This window comes from Dipodomys merriami, unplaced genomic scaffold, assembly GCF_024711535.1.
Source record: "Dipodomys merriami isolate MVZ:Mamm:240054 unplaced genomic scaffold, mDipMer1.0.p SCAF_1713, whole genome shotgun sequence".
Lineage (NCBI taxonomy): Eukaryota > Metazoa > Chordata > Mammalia > Rodentia > Heteromyidae > Dipodomys > Dipodomys merriami.
The window spans coordinates 59417-84257 of NW_027203064.1; the positions used below are offsets into that span (position 1 = coordinate 59417).

General features: G+C 41.7%; 1 long non-coding RNA gene across 1 annotated transcript in view; it reads left to right on the plus strand.

Annotated features, from left to right (window-relative positions):
• The window catches only part of LOC138829430 (uncharacterized), a 32389-nt gene that overhangs the window by 1595 nt on the left and 5953 nt on the right, over window positions 1-24841 (plus strand). The window contains exon 2 of the long non-coding RNA XR_011372602.1: window positions 5529-5648. This is a non-coding gene — a long non-coding RNA (uncharacterized lncRNA). The remainder of the gene's footprint in view (window positions 1-5528; window positions 5649-24841) is intronic.

Consider the following 24841-nt stretch of genomic DNA (forward strand, 5'->3'; position numbering starts at 1 on the left):
TCTCTGGGGAGCCACAATTTGAGATCATAAACTGTCTACTAAGAAGCAGGGCTGGAGGAGGGCGGTTAGCAGAATATTCCCTTCCTTCTGGGTAGCCTCATAATTAGACCAAAGTATAATTTTAGGCGGAGTTTGGGCAGGATTGGAGTGGCTAGCGAATAGCTACCACTCTTCTCAGAATATGCTGCAGTATTCAGGCCCAGGAGCAGAGCAATTCTCGAGAAAGGGGTGGAGAGTATTATAAGACATCAAAGATAATAGCAGTTGAGAGCACAGGGACCTGTTATTGGGATGTGAAAGATTGCAAGAATTATACTCAAAAACGAATTATAGGAGGGATAATCCCTATACAGCCAAGGCTGCATAGAGAGATCATGTCTCAATCCAAAGGCTGGCTACTGAAGCCAGAGGAACTAATGTTTGCAAGCAATTACAAGTAGGAGATAGTGTTCTACCACTTGAACAACAATGCCACTTCCAGTTTTCTGGTGGTTAAATGGGGATGAGTTTCAGGGACTTTTCTATCTGGACTGGCTTTGACATACGGTCTTCAGATCTCAGCCTCCCAAGAAGCTAACATTAACAACCTAGGATTACACTCAGGAACAATGCCCAGACCCTGATATCAAGGCCAAAGACCATACAACAAATAATAAAAAAAGGAAAGTAAAAGGGGACAGTGGGTGGAGAGATTCACCATTCATCAGATGCATGTCAGGTGTGAATGATCCAAAATGTAGGCTAGGAGCAGACAGGGAACCTACCCAAGACACAACTGATCATTTATTTGTGGAAACCAAGTAAAAAGTCAATAAACCAATATATGAAACAACTATAGAAAGATAAATAGTGCAGGTGAGAGTGCCAGAAAGAGTCCTTGTGAGTCAAGTGCTGGTGGCTAACACCTGTAATCTTAACTACTCAGGAAGCTAAGATCTGACGATCATGTTTCAAAGTCAGTCTCAACAAAAAAATGTCTCTGAAATTCTTATCTCCCATGAACTAGCAATAAAGCATAATTGGGAACTGTGGCTCAAATGGTAGAATACTATATTTAAGATTTTAAAAAGATAAGCAACAGTGACCAGGTCCTGATTTCAAACCCGTTCAAACCCCAGAATCCACATACATAGAGAAAAGGTTTCTGTGAAGAGGTAGCACTGAAGCCAAGACCTGTAGATTGAGAGGGAGCCAGCTTTGGGGGCATGTGACAGAGGCAATAGCTAGGGTGAAAGTCTCAGGGCTGGAATAAACCCCATATCAGGAGGAAGTGGTGTGTGGCTGGTTCTGAGTGAGAAAGAGAATGAGGTGAGGTACATCTGAAAAATGGGGGCCAGGTGGGCACTGGTGGTTCACACCTGTAATCTAAGCTACTCAGGAGGCTGAGGATTCAGGATTGTGGTTCAAAGGTAGCCTGACCAGGAAAGTCCATGAGAATCTTATCTCAATAACCAACTCTGAAAAAGCTGGAAGTGGTACTGCGGTTCAAGTGGTAGAGCACTAGCCTTGGGCTCAGGCTCTGAGTTCAAGCCCCAGTCCTCATACTTCAGCTTTCTGAATAGCTAGGATTACATGTGTCAGCCACCACAGACAGGCAACCCTTTATTATATATTATCTAACTTAATGGTTGTGACTTTCCCATTAGGAGGGCTCACTCTGAGCTCATCCTATTCTGGTTCACTTTCAGTCGATGGCCAGGTCAGTTTTCCCCTCTGGAACTAACTTGTCTGTGGGAGGAGGATAAAGCCCCTGAAGCCCCTTCCCTTGTTGGGTGCATCCTATATTGTAAGAGTGATGAAAGAGGTCCAAGATTAAAGCTGGGCTCCTAAGGTGGAGTTCCTATTGTGGGCAACCTGGGCTGGTGTGCAGCTTTGAACAAGTGACTCTGGGAAGATATGAAAAATAACCACACTTAAATCCAATTTTTTTCAAAATCCTCTTGAGAGCTAGAAGAGGAGAGGGGAAGGGAAGATATATTCTGAATAGTTTCCTTCCTGTTGTGACATTGATTGATACATTTTGCTCACGCAGGAATTACTTCTTATCCTGGGAAGGTCCTCAGTTTACCTTCCCGTGGTTGAGAGTTGTATGAGCTAAAATCCTCAGCTGTCAGCTCTATTTGGGCTACTTGACCCAGAGAAGAGGGCGACCCTTTTTGCAAACTGCTCTGCTCAGAAGGAGGTCCAATTTTCTGGTTTTCAATAATGGGGACTAGGTGCTGCTAGAAAAAAGGATGCTATAAAATAGAGTGAGTTTGGAGCTCACACCCTTCAGAGGGAGGCCCAAACTGAGACCTGCTCTGAGGAAAAATCAAGGAACTGAGAGGAAGTTAATATTTTAGGTCATATGGCCAGGGAAGGCCTTTCTGTGGCAGAACTTCTGATCTAGCTGCTGAAAAGATGAACGAATTAAACAAAGTTTATTTTCCTTTTGTGTGTGTGTACAAGTACTGGGGCTTGAACTCAGGGTCCCATACACTTGCTTAGCTTTATCCTGCAAGGCAGATGCTCTACCACTTTAGCTAAACTTCTACTTTGAAGTTTTTTGCTAGTGTATTGGAGATAGGAGTCTGTCAGAATTGGCTTTCCAGACTGGGTTTGAACATGGATCCTTAGATCTCAGCCTCCTGATAAGCTAGGATCAAAGACAGGAACTATTAAGCATTCAGGTCCACACAAAGGTGTAGAAGAAGTTTCCAGAGAAGAGAAGAACAAATTTGCAAAGGCCTTGCCTGATTTGTCAACTTGTTGGATATTGTTTATTGATTTATTTTTGAACATGGGGCTTGAACACTGGGCCGGGGCACTTTCTTTCAGCTCTTCAGCTCAAGTCTAGCACTCTACCACTAGAGCCACAGAACCACTTTGGATTTTCTGGTGGATAATTTGAGATAAGAGTTTCACAGTCTTTCCTGCCCAACCTGGCAATCCTCAGATCTCAGTCTCCTGAGTAGCTAGGATTACAGGCATGAGCCACCAGTACCTGGCTAGATATTTATTTATATAGGAATACAGCAATATCCTTGTAAATAGGATGAAAAATATTTAAGTTGGTCACTCCATATGAGCCTCACTGGCTTTAAGTTTTCTCTTTGATAGTTAATATGAAGGAAAGCCACAGGGGGATTCACCTCAGTTTATTATAAAAGGATGTCTCTGGCGTGTTTTTACAACAGTGTGCACAATGTAAAAGATACTAATGTTATTCATGACATTATACACAGTAGTAGAAAGGTAGAAAACCAAATGTCTCTTGATGGGTAAACAAAATGTGGTATAACCAGCCAAGGGAATATTATTCAATCTTAAAAAGGAATGACATTCTGACCATGCTACAACAAGAATGAATCTTTAAAATACTGTGAAATAAACCATATTAAAAATAAAAACTATATTTATGATTCTACATATATAAGGTACCAAAACATAGTCAAATTTGCTGGCTACCAGTGGCCCACACTTATAAAACTAGCTACTTATAGGGCTGAGAACTGAGGATGGAGGCTTGAAGCCAGACTAGAAAGAAATGTTGCTGAAACTCTTATCTCCAAAAAGTGAGATACAGTAGAGGTGAGACTCAACAATAGAACTGTGGAGCACATGGGCAGCAAAGATGGCGTTGGGAGGGGGTTGAGTGGGCAGAGCCCAATTTACTATAGAGCACATGGGCAGCCAAGATGGCGCTGGGAGAGAGTAGAGTGGGCAGAGCCCAATTGATCTTCCGATCAGTGCCTAACCAGCCCATGAAGGCTCAGGTGCATGATAGGGTGTGACCTTGACAGTGATTGGTTCCTCTTCCTCCCTTGCCATGCCACCCGCCCTTTTTGTATTTAATAAGGGCTGCTCTCTGTTAATAAATGAGTTTTCTACCTGCTGGATTTGGCTCCCCGCTGCGTCTGATTGTCTCCTGGGCTGGGGAACGGGCGAGCGCCACACTTACCTTTCCTCAGACCCCATCCATCTTTCGTGGGACGGACGAAGACCCAACATAGAACATCAGCCTTGAACAAGTAAGTTTAACATAGAGGGGCTGGGAAAGTGGCTCAGTGGTAGAGAGCTTGCCTTGCATGCCTGAGGCCCTGGGTTCGATTGCTCAGCACCACATAAGCAAAAAGAAAAAAGCCGTTGAAGGGTAAACAAAGGAGGAGGCTGCAATGCTTGGTAAGAAATGTATGCATTATCCTGCCCATGTAATTGTAACCCCTCTGTAAGTATGTTCTCAAATAAAATAAAATATTAAAAAAAAAAAAAAGAAAAGAAAAAAGCCGGAAGTGGCGCTATGGCTCAAGTGGTAGAGTGCTAGCCTTGAACTGAAGAGCTGAGGGACAGCTCCCAGGCCCAGAGTTCAGGCCCCACGACCGGACCTTCCCCCCCCAAAAAAAAGTTTAACATCGAATGGAGAATAGAGAATGAATGATGTGGCCAGTGCAGGTAAGAAAGAGCAGGCTTTCTGTGTGCAAAGGACTTCTTGGTCAACAGCACTGAGACAGAACACACAAAGACAGTACTAGGCTGAGAAGTAAGGACAAGGAAGACAGGAGAGTTGATTACCCGTTTTTTGTTGTTGTTGTTGTTGTTGTTGTTGTATTTGTTTTTCCCAGTACTGGCACCTGGACTCAGGGCCTGGGTGCTGTTCCTGAGCCTCTTTATGCTTTGGGCTAGTGCTCTATCATTTGAGTCACAGAACTTCTTGTTTTTCTGAGTAGTTTATTGGAGATAAAAGTGTCATGTCATGGGCCTTCTTGTAAGGCTGGCTTCAAATGGAGATTAGTCTTCAGATTTTAGCCACTTGTGTTGTATTCCAATTTAAATTGTAGTATTCCAATTTCCCAGAAAGATATGACAGCACTCAGGCAATTTGGCTGGAAGTTCTTTATTTAGCCATATTCCATCTGTCCTCAGCTCACAGAGCTAGAGAACAGCCCTGTTTGTTGTTCAGGGGGGATTTTTATAGGAAGTGCTTTCACATAGGTGATGTTTACCAAAGCAAGCAAGCAAGGTTAAAGAAGCAAATCATAGCCTTGAGTCAAACATGCCTTGGGACATTGGACCTTTGCCCTGATGTTGAAGAAGGGGAATCCTTTTCCCAGAGAGAATGCATGTCAGCATGCACCCTCACACCACACAGAAGCTCAGATGGGGACACACGAGTCAATGCCTCTGATGTTTATTACAACTTCCTGAGTAATAAAGAACTCAGTACAGCTGGTGATAAGCATTATAATTGTTAGTGGCATTCAGCAAAATTTGTGATAAACTGCAAAGCTGCCAGTCTGGGAAGCTTGAGGGAGAGAGAGAAGTTTACTTTTAGCAAAGATGTTTCTGAATTTACATTTTTGTTCCCACGTATATCCTTCTTTACCAAGGGAAAGGGGCTCAGGAGAGAAAATTAGCTACCGCAGGAAGGATTGAGGCTAGAATAAACTTTCTTCCAGTGAATAGCAAATCAGATATCACACTGAGTAGCTAGGATTACAAGTTTGAGCCAAAACTGCCTATTTTGATTAATTCTTGTGTGTCATCCCCAGGAATGTGGATTCAAGCCAAGGTGACCCAAGCCTTCAAAGTTTTGTTACAGATATTGACTCAAGCTATGATGTCAGAAATACTGACCTTACTGTTCAGCCTGGAACCAAAAGAAACGGGAGGTGAGAGTTATCTATGTTTGTGGCTTGTAAATCACCAGGATTAGTGGCAGGCTGGAAAGAAGAGAATCAAGAGGGCACATGTGGAACATGGCAGACAGGAAGGCATCAGGGAATAAGCAGTTTCGGGATGAGCAGTGGATCAGGAGGACCAGATTCTCTGTGGTGCAGAAAGTCTTTCTTCAGAGCCCTCACCACATTAGCCTGTCTTGGGTCACTCCATGTTTGTTTAGTGTTTCAGCCCTCAGTCATTTGAACTCTTAGGGCTTGGGGCTTCCTGCACATCCTCCTGGAGCCTGGCACAGGGTCTAGCCCACATTGGTGCTGGCTGATGGTTGCCTAATGGGGTTGGATAGAGACAAACACTAAACTGGAGGTTTCTGGAAGGGATCGGCGTGCACTTAGTGTCCAGAGGACATGCATGGGACTGTACCTTCATGAGGAAGAGGCCAGAGGACAGTCTCATGTTGCCTCCCTAACACTTTGGTAGAAATGGCAGACAGATGTCACAGGCAGCAGGCAATGCTCTCTGGTTTATATATGTGCATGCACACCCAACATCTGTGGCCCATTAGTGGAACAGTACACACTGATCACAGCATGGACCCCATTTCATGGCTGCGGACACTGAAATCCTGGGGTCTTGGTGTCCTCAGGCCTTGGCCAACAGCAGTGGGGAGTCTGAGACCTTGGAGGCAGGGCAATGGCAGGGCTCCAGCAGTATCTGCAAAGCCTGAGAAGCTCGACTCCTCAAGGATAGCTCACAGACGCAGAGGAGGCTGTGAAGAGGGATAGATCCCTGGGGTACACTTGAACCACCAAAACGCACCCTGCTCACTAGCACCAAGCACGTACGGCTTATAGCCCAACAATCCAATTCTGGCTCTTTCTCACCTCACTTGGCAAGGGGGGGAGCCATGGAGGAGCAAGATGCACCATTTCAGTTGAGGAGGGATATATCTGATATCAGACCCACACATCACACCTAGATAGACTGGAACTCTCCAGAAGGCCAAGGTAACAGATATATTCGTTGTCTAACAAGTGTGGAAGTGGGGATCTTGACTGTGAGGACTCCATAGTCCCCAACTTGTGGGTTGGTGGCTGCGACTCCCCCCTGAGGTGGTGACTAAGTGGTAGCATCTGGGTTGCTAGCCTGTAAACAGAAGAAGTGAAGGTGGGCTGTGGAGTGGCCTGGTGCCTGGGCCACACTCTTTTGCTGAGTTGTTACTGTTGCCACCATGTGGACATGCCTAGGCTTGGAGCAAGGTTACAGGGCAGGTGGGGCTGACTGGCTGTGCAGAAGCAGAAGGTGTCACTTCTGCAGGCAGTGACTCTATTACTGGCAGCCCTATGCTTCCTGCTCAACGTGGGGCTGGGGCTCTGCACCATAATCGGCAGCCTGATGGCACCCCGAGGGGTTTGGAGGCAGATAACTGAGTGCCTCAGTATGGTGCTGAGAGAATGCTGCTCCCCAGTCTCCCACCCCTGTCTGGGTTTACTTCAAACCTGCAGCTTCTCCTTTCTCCTCCTCTGTGACCTCAGTGGCAGCACCAGAACAGTCTGTGCTTCTTCCTACTTTTCTCCCAGGTGGGGTAAATTGAGGCTGCGAGGATAGGGATTTGTCCACTCAGTAGAGTCAGAAATAGAACCCAGGGCCCTTGGTGCCCCAGTATGGAAGTCTTATTTCTACTTACCATACTTTACAATCAGTTCTTTCTATTGCCCTCTCCTGTCCCCTGACCTCCTCCAACATTCTCTTTCTGGAGTGTACCCTGTCTGCACATGTCTGTATCCTGTAGGACTGATGTCCTCATCATCTTTGCTCCCCTCCCTAACTTCCACCTGCATATCCTGTGTCTCTACTCAGGTCAGTCCTTTTCCCATTTAACCACTTGCACAGGGACGCTAGGCCTCCCCACTAATTCTCCCTATTCACTCTTCCCCATCCTATCTGTATTTTAGGTATTGTTGATTGGGGAGTGAGTGCAAAGACCCTCTTGGAGCTGTAGGCCCCTTGGAGGGAGTGAAAGTTCTTGAGGAATTTGCCACCTTTGACTCTCCAGTAGTCCAGACGTGTTCCTGTGGAGGGATTTCCCAGAATGTCCCCAAGAGCAGTTACCTGAGGGTGGAATGCCACATGCCTTCCTTCTCTGCCAGGAACTGATGGGACATGGTATTTTTTGGTATTCCAAACTGTGATTATATTTGATTCTGCCTCTTTGAAACTTATGTACCTGCACATCTGTACGTGCATTTGGACTAAAATAGCAATTTTTCTTCCTGTGTGTATGTGTGTGTGTGTGTGTGTGTGTGTGTGTGTGTGTGTGTGTGTGTGTGTGTGTGTGTGTGTTTTCAGATCTTCAGTCTTAAACTCAGGGCCTGGGTTCTGTCTCTTAGTTTTTATCACTCATGACCAGTGCTCTACCACCTGATCCACATCTCTACTTCTGGCATTTTGGTGATTCATTGGAGATAAGAGTCTTACAGACTTTCCTACAAGGGATTCTTTATTTGTTTGTTTGTTTTTGGTCGGTCATGGGACTTGAACTCTGAGCTTCGGCGCTGTCCCTGAGGTCTTCAGTTCAAAGACAGCACTTTACTGCTTGAGCCACAGTGCCATTTCTGGTTTTCTAGTGATTTATTGGAGATAAGAGTCTCATGGAGGGCTTGGAAAGTGGCTCAGTGGTAGAGGGCTTGCCTTGCATGCAAGAGGCCCTGGATTCTATTCCTCAGTACCACATAAGCAAAAAGAAAAAAGGCAGAAGTGGCAATGTGGCTCAAGTGGTAGAGAGATAGCCTTGAGCTGAAGAGATAAGGAACAGTGCTCAGAACCAGAGTTCAGGCCCCAGGACCAGACCCAACAACAATAACAAAAGAGTCTCATGGACTTTCCTGCCTGGTCTGGCTTTGAACTGTGGTCCTTAGATCTCCCACTTGAGTAGTTAGGATTACAGGCGTGAGCCACTGGTGATTTGGCTTCTTCCATTTTTTGTTTTTCAAGTTTTTCATTGTTAATTAATCGTAAGAGACTCAGATTTGCCTGCCCAGGCTGGCTTTTAAACGCAATCCTCGCATTGCAAACCTCATGATTGGATTATAACTGTGAGCCACCAGTACCACTCTGGGATTTGTCATTTTTGACAAATGCCAAATGTGTCTATTGAGATGGTCTGAGCATTGAACATTGCACTGCACCCAAGGCAAATTTCAGGAGAATGACAAAGATGTAGAGACCGTTTGGTGCCTCACACACACCATTACATAATGTAAGTTAATGACTTTCTTCCCAGAAATACATAACGCTTATCTTTATACAATGTAAGGTGCTTAAGTGCTTCTTCATATTTATCTAAAATAGTATATACATTGAAAGGAACTCCACCATATGTAAACAAAATATTTTTTGTTAGTGATGGGGATTGAACTCTGGCACTGTCCTTCAGCTCTTTAAGCTCAAGGCAATGCTCCACCACTTGTGCCACAGCACCATTTCTATCTTTGTCTGTTCATGTGGTGTTGAGGAATCAAATCCAGGGCTTCATGCATGAGAAGCAAATACTCTATCACTGAGCCATCTTCCTAGGTCACTAAACAAAAGACATTTATGTGTCAGCTGGGCACTGTTGGCTGACACTTGTAATACTAGCTACTCAGGAGGCTAAGAGGTGGGGATTGCGGTTCAAAGCCAGCCTGAGCAGGTAAATGGAGCTGTGGCTCAAGTGGTAAAGCACTAGCCTTGAGTAAAAATAGCAAAGGGACAGGGCCCAGCCCCTGAATTCACGTCCTACTCTGCACTACCAGTTTAAAACTTTTTTTAATGATAAAGCAAGTCATCATCCATGGGTCTAAAACACTTGTGAGCAGTTGCTGACATACATGTCTGCCAACCTACAACATCGGCACATGCAACATGATAGACTTATACATTTCTGTTCATTTCAAGGCTAGGTACAATCACATGATTGCAATATATGTAGAAGCTGCAATCAGTTTGAAGTCTACGTTCATTTTCTTTGTCAGTGCTCTTGTAAGTGTGTCTGAGCAGTATCCCTCACAGGAAGAAAAGAAGCTCCTAATGACTCACCTTAATCTCATGTTGTGAGTAGAAATAAGACCGGGCTGTATGTCAATGCAACATTGCTTGGCTGTTTTTGACTCATCCTGGTTCCTTGAAGGCAGAGCCCCATCTTTTGATTCCATGTTAGGGATCTCAGGGGAGGTCACCATCAAATAGGAACTGAAGAATATCACCAGCTCCCCTTCATTAAAACCTCATTATAGTTGAAGCCAGTGGTTCACATGTGTAATCCTAACTACTCAGGAGGCTAGCAATATATGGTTGTGGTTCAATGCCAGCACTGGGTAGAAAAGTCCATGACACTTTTATCTCCAATTAAACATCAAAAAAACTTGAAGTGGACCAGTGTCCCAAGTGGTAGAGTGCTAGCCTTGAGCAAAAAAGCTCAGGGACAGCCCTAGGAATGGCACACACACACACACACACACACACACACACACACACACACACACACACACACACACACAAACAAACAAATACACACACATACACACACACTCAAACACACATACGCTCCTTTTTGTTAGCTCATCTAATGCTCCCAACAACCATATAAGTCAGGTATGCTTATTTCCATATTACAGAGGAGGAAAATTCCTGGTGTGTCAGTGGACTCAGACCTCAAATCCATGCCCCTGTCCCAGTACTTTTTTGGGAATAAACCTGTGGACCAAGAGACAAACAGGTTACAGGCATTCTGTGGTGTGTGTGTGTGTGTGTGTGTGTGTGTGTGTGTGTGTGTGTGTGTGTGTGTGTGTGTGTGTGCACCAATCCTAGGGTTTGAACTTCGAGTCTGGGTTCTGTCCCTTAGCTTTTATTCTCAAGGTTGGCACACTGTACCACTTGAGCCAAAGCTCCACTTCTTGGTCTTTAGTTCTTCATTGGAGATGACTCTCACAGACTTTTCTGCCCAGGCTGACTTTGAATCATGCATGGTTCTCAGATCTCAGCCTCCTCAGTAACTAGGAGTCTAGATGTAACTATTGGCATCAGGCATAAATTCTTCACCCTTCTGGGTAAATATGTCTTACCTGGTTTCCTCAGTGTGAATTGGTTTTAATAATGTTTGACCCTAGGCCAGTTGAGACTTGTATGTCCTTATTACAGAGTCTGGCTGTTGCTTCATTACAGCACTAACTACTCTGCCTGTGATGAAAGTTTTTGAAAAGAAAAAGTAAGCCAGGTGATGGTGACTCACATCTTTAATTCTAGCTGGTGAAGAGGCTGAGATCTGAGGATTGCTATTCAAAGCCAGCCTGGGCAGGAAAGACTGTAAGAATCTGGAAGTGGGGCTGTGGCCCAAGTGGTAGAATTTTAGCGTTGAATGAAGAGCTCAGAAACAGTGCCCAAGCCCTCTTTTCAGACCATAGGACAAACACAAAATGAAAGAAAGAGAAAGAAAGAAAGGGAGTAGGGGCAGGAGGAGAAGGAAAGAGGGAGAGAAGAATTATGGCATTAGTTGGTCAGATATGTAAAAGCAAACCAGTAGTGGAACTGTGTCGCAAAGTGGTAGAGAGTTAGCTTTGAGCGAAAAAGCTCAGACACGGGCCCTGTGATCAAGTCCAAAGAAGACAAAAAAGAGAGGGAGGGGATAGAAGGAGAAAGGGAAGGAAGGAATGATCTAGTTCAAGAGTTGAGTGAAATAGAAACTTCTGGGTATCCGGGAACCTACAGACAACCAGGAGGCATAGTTTTTTAACCACAAATCCTTGGCTGGTGCTGACAGTCAGATTCCCCCTACAGAGTCCATGCTGTGCTTGAGTTCAGGCCTATTGAATCCTCCCTGGGCCTTGGGACTGAAGATCTAGCCTTTGCTTCATTTGTAAAGACTAGGAACCCGAGGACATCAAGGACCTCTCATGGCAAGAAGAGTAAGACATGGGTATCCATTCCTTGAAATCAGATCCTTTCAGTGACATGCCTACTCTGATCCTTCTATTCTATCATCTAAAAAATACCTACATCACCAGCACTCCAGGAAAAGAAAGGGAGCCCCCTCAATGGCTTTAGGGTGGGTCTCTCTATCCCATTTGACAGTCCTGGTCCAGCACAGATTCTGCCAGCCCTCTCCTTCTCTCTCCCTCCCTCCCTCTATTGTTTTGGGGAGTCTTCAATGACCAGAGTATAGAATGGGCTGCTATCTCCCCATTGGCACCAACAGTATTTAGCCATTTTCCTCAAAATCACAGCCAGAACACGAGTGATTAAAGTCAAATTCAAATCTGCCAGCAAGTCATAACATATAGGGCTAGGACATTTATCAAGGCTGGGGGCCTCTAGTGACCTCAAAGAAAGCCAGTGAGATGGGGCAGGGAAGAGGCTGCAGTGGGACTTCTTTTCTCTGCCCTGCACCTTATAAGGCTTCTCAAATCAAGGTCAGGCCAAATAATAATGACAAATAATAAATATTGATTACTAACAACTCCTGTATTGAGACATGAAGGTTTCATTTATTTTATTTTTACCCCATCAAATGTCCATACCCACCCCATGGAGTATTTATTATTATTGATGTTCTTTCTTAAACTTCATTCACATATCAGAAAATGGTATTCAGAGAAATTAAGCCACTGACTAGAGCCACACAGCTCAAAATGCAAATAGTAAACATAAGAATACTTTCTGAGGCAGGTGCTGGTATCTCATGCTTGTAATCTTAGTTACTCAGGAGGCTGAGGTCTGAGGATCATGGTTTACAGCCATGATCTCCGATTAACCACTAAAATGCCTGCAATGGAGCTGTAGCCCAAGTTATAGAGTGTTAGTTTTGAGTGAAATATCTAAGGGACAGTGCCCAGATCTTGAGTTCAAGCTCTGGTACTGGCACCAAAAACTAAAAACAAAAAAAAAGGCTCATAACCTTCACCCAAGACTATCTCCCACACACCAACAAAAACCTGGACCTGAAGGTGTGTGTGGCTCAAGAGGTAAGTACTAGTCTCAAGCAGAATAAGCTAAGGGAAAGTGTCTAAACCCTGAGTTCAAGCCTCCCCACTATAAACTTGTGTGTATATGTATATGTGTGTATATCTATATACACATATATAAAATGTGTCCACACATATGTACACATGCATGTATGTATACACATATGTGTATGTGTTGATTGGGGGATATCAGGACTGATATCTCAAGCAAGAGAAAATTTTTCCATCATTCAGCCTGTAGATGGAGACTCAGAATTTCTATACTGCAGTTAAGTGAGGATACTCAAATTTTGAAATTCATCAAATCATTGGACAAAGCCCATTCTATTTAGGAAGGGTAATCATCTTTTTTTGCTTTGTTTTGTTATGATTTTGTTTTTTGCCAGTTCTGGGGCTTGACCTCAGGTCCTGCGAACTGTCAGTGAGCTGCTTTTGCTCAAGGACAGTGCTCTACCACTTGAGCCACAGAGTAACTTCTAGGTTTTGTTCATGCGGTATTGAGGAATCAAACCCAGAGATTCATGCATGCTAGGCTAGCACTCTAACACTAAGCCACATTCCCAGGCCATAATAAATCTTCTTTACTCCAAGTTTAAAATTATTTAAATTTATCTATTGAAATTTACCCATGTGATTAAAATGGTAATCACATCCAAAAATTTTTTAATTTCTTTCCTTTTTTATTGCGAAAATACTGTACAGAGGGGTTACAATTACTTGGGCTAGGTAATGAATACATTTCTTATCAAACATTGTTGCCTCTTCCATTGTTTCCCCTTACCATCCCTTCCCATCTCCCACCCACCCACCCTTAATCCCCCCTCCCTCCAAAGATGTAAAGTTTGTTTTTCTCCATAACGACTTTTATATCTCATTGTTGCAATGGGTCCACCTGTATCCCTATTTAAACAATTTGTTTTTTATTTGTTAGGAAATGGAAAGACTTGGAAAAAATTATATTAAGTGAAGTAAGCCAGACCCAAAGAAACATAGGTCCCAAGGGTTCCCTTATATGCAACAAATAGTATATGTCTGACATAAGCAGAAACGGTCAGATAAATTGATGTTAGGCGAAATGAACCCCAAGATAAAGATTCAAATGTTTTTTCTTCCTTGCGATTATTTCTAACAGCTTTATAAGATGATTACTTTGTTGCTTTGTATGTCCCTTCCCCACAGTATAACCCCTGCTTCCAAAAGTCTTTTCACAGCAACATTTACATTGATGTTTGACTAAAACATGAGGCACTACATGCTAGCAGAATTAATGTGTTAAAATTCACCATCTCTAGCCGTGAGTTGTTCGCTCATGGCTGTAATTCTAGCTATTCAGGAAGCTTAGAGCTGAGGACTGAAGCTTTATGAGACTCATCTCCAATTAACTATCTCAAAAAACTGATGTGGAATTATGGTACCAGTGGCAGAGTGCTAGCCTTAAGCAAAAAATCCCCACGGATGGTGCCCAGGACCTAGTACAAGCAATAAAACTGTGTGTGCATGAGCATGAACACACAAACACACACACACATGCACACATATAAGCACATGCACATACACACCATTACTACCACTATCACTAGAATATCATGACTCTTGTCACAGGAGATCTGCCACAGTCAAATTGTGAGACAGGAAGTAGAATGGTGGGTTTCCTGAGACTGTGCAAAGGGATGGATGGAAGGTGCTCTTTAATAAGTGCTTAATTTCAGGTTGGATTCTGAGAAAGTTCTAGAAGTTGGTATCAGAGAGGGTGCATAAAAATTTGAATGTACTTAAAGCCACTGAAGTGTACAATTGTAACTGGTTGAGATGACACATTTTATGCTATGGTTATTTTCCCAGGATGAGAGAATAGATAACAATACAGCCAGGGAGGGCCTGGACAAGAAAAGATAGCAGGAGGCGAGGGCCCTTATAGTGTTCACTCCTTCAGTTTCCCACCAACAAATATCTGCTGTTGAGCCACTTGTGCTGGGCTTATGACAGGTTGGAGCAAAGGCAGTGGGTGGCTACCTGTAATTGGCCCTCTATCATTTGAGCCACATCTGTACTTCTGGCTCTTTTTAAGTTAATTGGAGAGAAAACTCTCAGATTTAGCTGCCTGGGCTGGATTTGAACTTCAATAATCAGATTTAAAGCTTATTATACTATCTTAAAGAAATGATTGGAACTTGCTCTTTTGTTGTTGTTGGTTTTGGTTGTCAGGCTTGCACTTGGGTCCCAGGCTCTGTACCTGAGTTCTTCTATTTAAGGCTAGCATTCTACCAGTTTTCATTACTACACTACTTTTGGTTTTCTGGTGATTAATTGGAAATAAAGTATCACAGACTTCACTGCTCAGACTGGCCATGAACCCTGATCCTCTGATCTCAATCTCTTTAGTAGTTAGGATTTCAGGTGTGAGTCAATTACACCTTGCTGGGAACCTGCTCCTTTATGAAGGAAGGCATTCTGATTATCTCCATTTTCCAGATATAGAAACAGAGGCAAACAAATTAAAATGACTTGTCTATGATGTCAAACGTTAGTAAATGCTGGAGCTGGGTCTTTTATCCTGGTCTTTCCAATGGCAAATCTCACCCTCAAATAATACTCCATTATTGTGTTGCCTTTGTTATCCCCTACCCTCACATTATTGTAGCAAGGAATCAAAAACACCCACAGGTGTGATTAAGTACAGGCTCTGTCTAATGAAGAGAGTGCCTGGGTTTGAGTCTCATCTTCACTACTGAAGTTGGATTGAGAGGTTTGTTGGGCCGGGATTAAAGGTTTGTGTTTTTGGCCCTGGCAAATCATTGGTTTTGTTCCAGTAGCCTGGTCTGTAAGACTAAGATAATGATTACCTATCTCATAGGTTTATTACCAAGTTCACAAAGAAAAAGGTGGGTTGGTGCCTAGCATATACTCAGCAACCCATTGATGTCAGCTGTTTATTTCATTGAGTAAAGATGGCAGCCTATGGCTGGGTGTCCAGCTCAATAGTAAAGCCTATACTTATTTAGCATGGTGTGGAGGAGGAAGTTTGGGAGGGGACAGGAGGAAGAATCAAGAAGAAGGAAGAAGAAACGGTAGAATGTGGCCAGGCACCAGCAGCTCAAGCCTGTAATCCTAGCTACTTAGAAGGCTAAGATCTGTGGATGGTGGTTCAACCCAGCCTGGGCAGAGAAGTCTCTGAGACACTCAAGTCTAATAAAGTACTCAAAAAAAGCTGGAAATGGCATTGTTGCTCAAGGGGTAGAACACTACCCTTGATTGAGCACAATTTGGCTCAGGGACAGTGCTCAACCAATGAGTTCCAGTTCCAGGTATGGCTAAATCAATCAGTCAATCAATAAAACAAGGAGTACAAGTGGAAGATTCGGTTGTGTGTTAGCCATGTATTTTTTTCTTGCTATGACAAAATATTTGACAGAAATATCCTAGGAAGTTATTTTGCTCAGTGTCATAGATTTCAGGGATTAATGGCAGAGAAGAACATGGAGGACATGGAGCATGGGGAGGGGTAAGAGAGGGAAAGGGAGTGCTTCATTGGGAAGATTCTCTTTTCTCTTCATTAACTCAGTATGGAAAGCCAGCATACCGGATGGTGCCACCCATGTGCAGGAGGGATATCTGCTTTGGTTAATCTGTTATGGAAACCCACCAAACACACCCAGAGTTATGCTTTAATTATTAGCTGGGCGCATCTAAACCAAATCAAATCAATCCCATTGAAGCTCATCCTCAAGATTAACCATCACAGATATCAATTTCATTTGCCTCCAAATTTACATTCCTTGTTATCTCTCAACTCACCAATCATTTATCATTCTTGTTTTTTTTCACATTTAGGCTAGTGTGTGTGTGTGTGTGTGTGTGTGTGTGTGTGTGTGTGTGTGTGTGTATGTGTGTGTGTGTGTGTGTGTGTCCTACTTAATGGTGAAACCACATATACTTTTCTCCTAAAATCAGCAACAAGGGTACCATATCTACTGTCACCACTTGTAAGTTGTAGGAACTAGATTTGCAAGGAAAATCAATTTGACAATAGAAATGTCAATATCTGTGTTGATAGGAAGGAGTGTAATTATCTTTTTTGCAGATAATATTATCTGTTTTGTTCCATCCTGAGCCTAGAACTCAGCGATTGTGCTTTGTCCCTGAGCTTTTTACTCAAAGCTAGAGTTCTACCCCTTGAACTGCAACTCCACCTCTGGTTTTTTAACGGTTAATTGGAAATAAGAATCTCAAGAGTCTCACATACTTCTTTGTCCAGTCTAGCTTCCAACTGCAATCCTCAGAAATCAGCCTCCTAAGTAGCGAGGATTAGAGGCAGCAGCCACTGGCTCCCAAATCTCATATTATTTTTTATTTAGAAAATTACAAGACCCAGCAATCCCACTTTTGGGCATTTACGCAAATGTTTACAAACAAGACCACACTAAAGCTACCAGCACAACTATGTTTATTGCAGCATTATTTACCATAGCTAAGATCTGGAACCAACCCAGATGCCCCTCAGTAGATGAATGGATCAAGAAAATGTGGTATATATACACAATGGAATTCTATGCCTCCATCAGAAAGAATGACATTGCCCCATTTGTTAGGAAATGGAAAAACTTGGAAAAAATTACATTAAGTGAAGTAAGCCAGGCACAAAGAAACACAGGTCCCATGGTTTCCCTTATTTGCAATATCTAGTATATGTATGAGTCAAGCGGAAAGTCAGATAATGTGATGTTAGGAAAATGAATCCTTAGGTATTTTGATGTTTTTTTTCTTTCATGCATGTGTTTCTAACGCATTTATAAGTTTATTTCTTTGTTGCTTTGTATGTCCCTCCACCACAGTATAACCCCTGCTTTCAATATATTTGATGTCAGTATAACTTATGGAGGAGATGGGGAAAAACAGTCATTTAAGGATTCAGGTGGACCTGTTGCAACAATGAAGAGTACAAATTGTCATGTCAAAAAGGAGCTTTACAATGATGGTGGGGGGGAGCGGGGGGGGGGAGGGAAGGATTGGAGGGAGGGAGGAGGCTGGGAAGGGAGGTGAAGGGTAAACAAAGGAGGAGGCTGCAATGCTTGGTAAGAAATGTACGCATTACTTTGACCATGTAATTGTAATCCCTCTGTACAGTATATTCACAAATAAAATTAAATTAAAGAAAGAAAGAAATGAACCTACAGACCTATAACCAAGTAGACTTCGATAAGGGAGCTAAAATAATAGAATGGAAGAAAGACAGCCTGTTCAGTAAATGGTGTTGGCAAAATTGGTAAACTACATGTAGAAAACTAAAGCTAGATCCTTATATATCACCCTGTACTAGAATCAACTCCAAATGGATCAAAGACCTCGGAGTCAAAGCAGACACTCTGAAAACATTACAGGATGTAAAAGGAGAAACCATAGGTCTCCTTGGCTCAGGCCGAAATTTTCTCTTTTTTTTTTTAAATTTATTTTATTTTATTTGTGAACATACTGTACACAGGGGTTACAATTACATGGGCAGGATAATGCATACATTTCTTACCAAGCATTGCCGCCTCCTCCTTTGTTTACCCTTCACCTCCCTTCCCAGCCTCCCCCCTCCCCCCACCCAATTATACCCCCTCCCCCCCCACACTGACATTGTAAACCTGGTTTTGACATGACATTTTGTACTCATTGTTGCAACAGGTCCACCTGAATCCTTAAACGACTTATTTGTCCCCATCTCCTCCACATGTTATACTGACATCAAATATAGTGAAAGCGGGGGTTACACTGTGGGGGAGGGACATACAAAGCAACAAAGAAATAATCTTATAAATGCGTTAGAAACACATGCATGAAAGAAACGAAAACATTAAAATACGTATTTAAGGGTTCATTTTCCTAACATCACATTATCTGACATTTTCCGCTGACTCATACCTATACTAGATATTGCAAATAAGGGAAACCATGGGACCTAGGTTTTTTGGGCCTGGCTTACTTCACTTAATATAATTTTTTCCAAACCTTTCCATTTCCTAACAAATGGGGAAATGTCATTCTTTCTCATGGAGGCATAGAATTCCATTGTGTATATATACCACATTTTCTTGATCCACTCATCTACTGAGGGGCATCTGGGTTGGTTCCATATCTTAGCTATGGTAAATAATGCTGCAATAAACATAGGTGTGCTGGTAGCTTTAGTGTAGTCTTGTTTGTATACATTTGGGTAAATGCCCAAAAGTGGGATTGCTGGATCATAGGGGATATCTATGTGAAGTCTTTTGAGGAACCTCCATACTGCTTTCCAAAGTGGTTGAACAAGTTTACATTCCCACCAACAATGAAGTAAGGTTCCCTTCTGTCCACATCCCCTCCAGCATCTGTTGTTGTTAGAGTTCTTGATTTTTGCTGTTCTAACTGGAGTGAGGTGAAATCTCAATGTTGTTTTGATTTGCATTTCTTTTATGGCTAGGGATGTTGAACATTTCATCATGTGTCTATTGGCCATCCTTCTTTCTTCTTCAGAGAAGCTTCTCTTTAAGTCTTTCGCCCACTTATTTATTGGGCAGTTGTTTCTTTGAGGATTTGTTGTTGGGTGGTTTAATTTTTTGAGTTCCAAGTATATTTTAGATATGAGACCCTTGTCAGTTGTATGGCTAGTAAAGATCTTCTCCCAATCGGTGGGCTTTCTCTTGATCTTGCTAGCTATGTCATTTGCCCTGCAGAAGCTCTGCAACCTTATGCAATCCCATTTGTCCAACCTTTCTTTGATTGGTTGTGCTTCCGGGTCTCTATTCAGAAAATTTCGACCTGAGCCAAGGAGACTTAGGGTTTCTCCTATTCCATTCTGTAATGTTTTCAGAGTGTCTGCTTTGAGTTCAAGGTCTTTGATCCATTTGGAGTTGATTCTGGTGCAGGGTGATATATAAGGATCTAGCTTTAGTTTTCTACATGTAGTTAACCAATTTTGCCAGCACCATTTACTGAAGAGGCTGTCTTTCTTCCATTCTATTGTTTTAGCTTCCTTATTGAAGATTAGATGGCTATAGGTCTGTAGGTTCATTTCTGGGTTTTCAATTCTATTCCATTGGTCCTTAGGTCTGTTCTTATGCCAATACCAAGCTGTTTTGATTACTATGGCTTTATAGTACAGTTTGAAATTTGGTATTGATATTCCTCCAGCAGTGTTCTTTCCGTTGAGGAGCGTTTTTGCTATTCGGGGTCTTTTATTGTTCCATATGAATTTTTGGATTGCCTCTTCTATTTCCTTGAAGAATGAGGGTGGAATATTGATAGGTATCGTTTTGAATTTGTAGATACCCTTGGGAAGTATTGCCATTTTCACGAAGTTAATCTTGTCAATCAAGGAGCATGGGAGGTTTTGTCATTTTTTAAGTTCTGTGTTGATTTCCTTTTTCAAGATTTTAAAGTTTTCATCGTAGAGGTCCTTCACTTCTTTAGTTAAGTTAATTCCAAGGTATTTAATTTTTTGTGGGGCTATTACAAATGGAGTTGCTTTCCTAATTTCAGCCACATTTTTCTCATTGTGGGCATACAGAAAAGCCATTGATTTTGGGGGGTTAATTTTATAACCTGCTACTTTGCCAAAGTTTTGAATCAGCTTGAGTAATTTGGGAGTGGAGTCTATGGGATTCTTTAAATACAAGATCATGTCATCTGCAAAGATGGAGAGTTTTATTTCTTCTTTCCTTATTTGGATCCCCTTTATGTCTGCATCTTGTCTTATTGCTGTAGCTAGGCATTCTAATACTAGATTGAAGAGAAGTGGAGAGAGTGGGCATCCTTGTCTTGTTCCTGAGTTAAGAGGAAATGGCTTTAGTTTTTCACCATTGAGTATAATGCTGGCTGTAGGTTTGTCATATGCAGCCTTTCTTGTATTGAGGAATGTTCCATGGAATCCTAATTTTTCCAAAACCTTCATCATAAAGGGGTCTTGGACCTTGTCCAATGCTTTTTCTGCTCCTGTTGATGTGATGAATAATATTAATTGATTTGCGTATATTGAACCAGCTTTGCATCCCTGGAATGAATCCTGTTTGATCGTGGTTTATGATTTTTTGGATGAATTGTTGAAGTCGATTGGCCAAAATTTTGTTGAGAATTTTTCCATCAATGTTCATCAGAGAAATGGGTCTATAGTTCTCTTTCTTTGATGAGTCCCTGCCTGGTTTTGGGATGAGGGTTATGATGGCTTCATAGAATGTGTTCGGTAGTGAGCTTTCTCTTTCAATTTCATTGAAGAGTTGGAGGAAAATTGGTGTGAGCTCTGTTTTGAAGGCCTTGTAAAATTCCACTGTAAAATCATCTGGTCCTGGACTTCTCTTAGCTGGGAGGTCTCTTATTGCTTTTTCTATTTCAATGCTTGATATGAGCCTGGTAAGATAGTTTAACTCATCTTGGTTTAGTTTTGGCATGTCAATAATTGCTAGGAAGAGGTCCATTTCTGTGAAGTTGTCGAACTTATTAGCATAAAGTTTTGAGAAGTATTCCCTTATAATGTTCTGAATCTTGGTTGTTTCCGTGGTGATGTTTCCATTCTCATCTCTGAGTTTATTAATTTGGGTGTGTTCTCTTCTTTTTCTGATAAGATTTGCTAAGGGTCTGTAAATTTTGTTAATTTTTTCAAAGAACCAACTCTTTGTTTTGTTGATTCTTTCTATAGTTTTTTTTGGATTCTAGTTCATTTAATTCTGATTTAATTTTGATTATTTCTTTCCGTCTACTGGATTGGGGTTTATCTTGCTGCTCTTTTTCAAGGAGGTTTAGATGTGTCAATAAATTGCTAGTTTCAGATCTCTCCAATTTGTTGATGTAGGAGCTCAGAGCTCTAAACTTGCCTCTGAGTACTGCCTTTGCTGTGTCCCAGAGGAGCTGTTAATTTGTGTGTTCATTTTTGTTGAATACCATGAACATTTGAATTTCCTTTCTAATCTCTTCCATGACCCACTCATGATTCAGCATTGTGTTGTTCAGCCTCCATATGATACCAGACTTTCTTCGGTGGCTTTTGGTGTTGAGTCCTAATTTTATTCCCTTGTGGTCAGAGAGAATGCAAGGTATAACTTCAATGTTTCTGAATTTAGACAAGTTTGCTTTGTGGCCTAAAATATCTTCTATTTTAGAAAACTTTCCATGTGCTGCTGAGAAGAACGTGTATTCTGAGGCTGCTGGGTGAAATGTTCGGTAAATGTCTGTTAAGTCTAGTTGATCCATGAAGCTGTTTAGATCTGCGTTTTCTCTGTTGAGTTTTTGCCCAGTTGATCTATCTAGTGGGGAGAGTGGTGTGTTAAAATTCCCAACAATTAATGCCTTTGGATCTATATGGGATTTGAGGGAAAGTAGTGTTTCTTTGATAAATTTGGGTGCTCCTTTGTTTGGCGAATAGATATTTAGAATTGTAATATCCTCCTGAACGAGAGATCCTTTCATTAGTATGTAGCGACCTTCTGTATCTCTTCTCACGAATTTTAATTTGAAGTCTATTTTATCTGATATTAGGATTGCAACTCCGGCCTGTTTATGGGGGCCGTTTGCTTGGTAGATTTTGTTCCAGCCTTTAACATTGAAAATGTGTTTGTTTTTACGGGCAAGATGTGACTCCTGAAGGCAGCAGATAGAAGGGTCTTGTTTTTTAATCCAACTAGACAGTCTATGTCGCTTAATTGGAGAGTTCAGTCCGTTAACGTTAAGAGATAGGACTGAGAGGTATTTGGGAGTTCCTGCCATGTTATCTACCTTCTTGGGGGCTGCGAAACCTGGGTTCTTCCTAAGGTTCTTGGATTCTCAGTTTGGGTGCAGTTTCTTGGCCTTTGTTGCAGTCTTGTTGGTTTTCTATGTGTAGGACATCTTTAAGAATCTTTTGCAGGGCTGGTTTGGTGGAGATGAATTGTTTCAATTTTTCTTTTATGGAAGGTTTTTATTTGGCCTTCAGTTATGAAGGAGAGTTTAGCTGGGTACAGTATTCTTGGTTGATAGTTGGTTGTTTTTAGGGCATGGCATACGTCATTCCAGGCTCTTCTTGCTTTGATTGTCTCTGCTGAGTAATCTTTGGTAATTCTACTTGGTTTCCCTTTATAGGTGATTAACCTTTTCTCCCTGACAGTTTTAAGGATCTTTTCCTTGGTCTGGGTTGATCCTGTGTGGATTATAATGTGATGGTGGGATATCCTATTCTGGTCTGGTCTATTTGGGGTTCTAAAAGCTTCTTGTATCTGAATAGGCCTATCTTTTTGTATGTTTGGGAAGTTCTCTGCTAGAATCCTGTTAAACAAATTTCCTAGACCATTAACTTCTGTTTCTAGGTGCTCCTCTACACCCATTGTCCTTCGACTGGGCCTTCTGATGGTGTCTTCCAGGTGTTGGATAGACCTCTCATATTTCTTGGACTTGTCTTGGATGGTTGTATGTTCTTTCTCTATAATATCTAGGCTGTCTTCAATCCCTGAGATTCGATCTTCTGCATGGTCTAACCTGTTGTCAAGACTCTCTACTTGTTTTTTATCTCTTTTCCTTCTAATTTGTCAGCTTTGATGGCTTCAAGTTCTTTGTTGAAGCTTTGTTTTAGGTCTTGTATGAATTTCTTTACTTCCTTAATTTGGTGTTCAGTGTTTGTTCTCAAATCACTTAGTTGATTGGTTATGGTTTCTTTGGACTCCCATTCCTCCTCTTGGGGTCCATTCAGCATTCCTTTTGTGGTCTCCCTGACTTCATCTTTGTGTATTCCCTACCTGGTCTATCAATTCCTGAATTACTCTTTGATTAGCTTCCTCCCGTCTGTGGGATTCCTGCAGTTCTCTTTCTTCCCGTTCGTGGGATGCCTGCAGTTCTCTTTGAGTGTTCTCAGCCTGCTCACGCCATTCCTCCCTTTCTCTTTGAGTATTCTCAAGTTGTTCACGCAAATCCTGTAACAGTTTTTGAGTAGCTTCCTCACGCTTATGATATTCCTGTATAAACTTCTGGGATGCCTCCTCTCTCTCCCTATCATGCTCATACAGAGTCCTTTGTACATTGTCAAACTTCTCATTTATCATGTTTGCTAGTAGTGATTGTAGAGCTATTTGGGAACTCTCCTCTGGATTATTCTTTATCTGTTCTAATCCCTGATTATCAAGATTGGGAATTTAGATGCCCGAATTTGCCATTTTTCTTGTGGTTTTCCGGCTTACTCTGCCCATTTGAGATGAAGATAGCACCAGTTTTGTGCTAGAACACTATCTGAATGCAACCATCAACCAAAGTTTGCGTTTGTACAGTCAATAGTCTACAGATACAATCTAGTTCAACAGATAGATCTATTCAACATCAAACAACTATATGTTAAAGGACTTCGAACCGCAGTAAAAAATTTGGAAAGCCAGAAATTATTAGGATTAGGGAGAGATGTGGGTAAAAAATAGGAATAGATTGGTGTGGGGAGGCACAGGGAGAGTTAACTATGTCCTAATCATAATGCAGGAAATGGGTTGGGTAGGATGCAAGTAGAGAGAGAGAGAAAAAGAAGAGACGGAAAGAGGAATGAAAAGAGACCAGAAAAAAAAATAGAAACATAAAAGTTAATGTTATTATAGAGATTAAAAGACCGTCTATTTAGAGAGGAATGTGAATATGTTTAGAGAAAGGGAGGGACATAGAGGAGATGTGAAAAATTTAAGGATAGGAAGGGGAGAAGAAAAGATCAGAAGTTCAGTAGAGCTAGACAAAAAACAAAAAGATAATTAAGAAAGAAAGAAGACAAGAAAAGAAAGGAAAACGCTCATTCACATATTCCTAAAATAAAAATTATAAGAGGAGAAAAAAAAACGTTACTGGAAAACAATTATTTTTTCAGAAGAGGCAAAAATTAAAGATTAATAAATGTTTTAGAAGAGAAAAAAATGTATGTATATATATATATATATATATATATATATATATATATATATATATATATATAAGGTAACAAAAAACAAAAAAAAACAAAAAAAGAAAAGAAGAAGAAGAAAAAAAAAGAAAAAAAAGTCTTTTGATTTTTTTGGGGGAGGAGGGGTGGGAAGAATCCTGTATCTCCCTTTTGTCTGTAACCAGTCTCTTGTTGGAGTCTCTGGTCAGCTTGAGGTCCTGTGGCTTGATTGGTTTCTTAAGTAGGTTTGTTGGAAGAGGCAGAAAAATGCTCTGCTTTACCGAAGATTTTGAGATCCCCCTCCCAGGTTAGTTTTCTG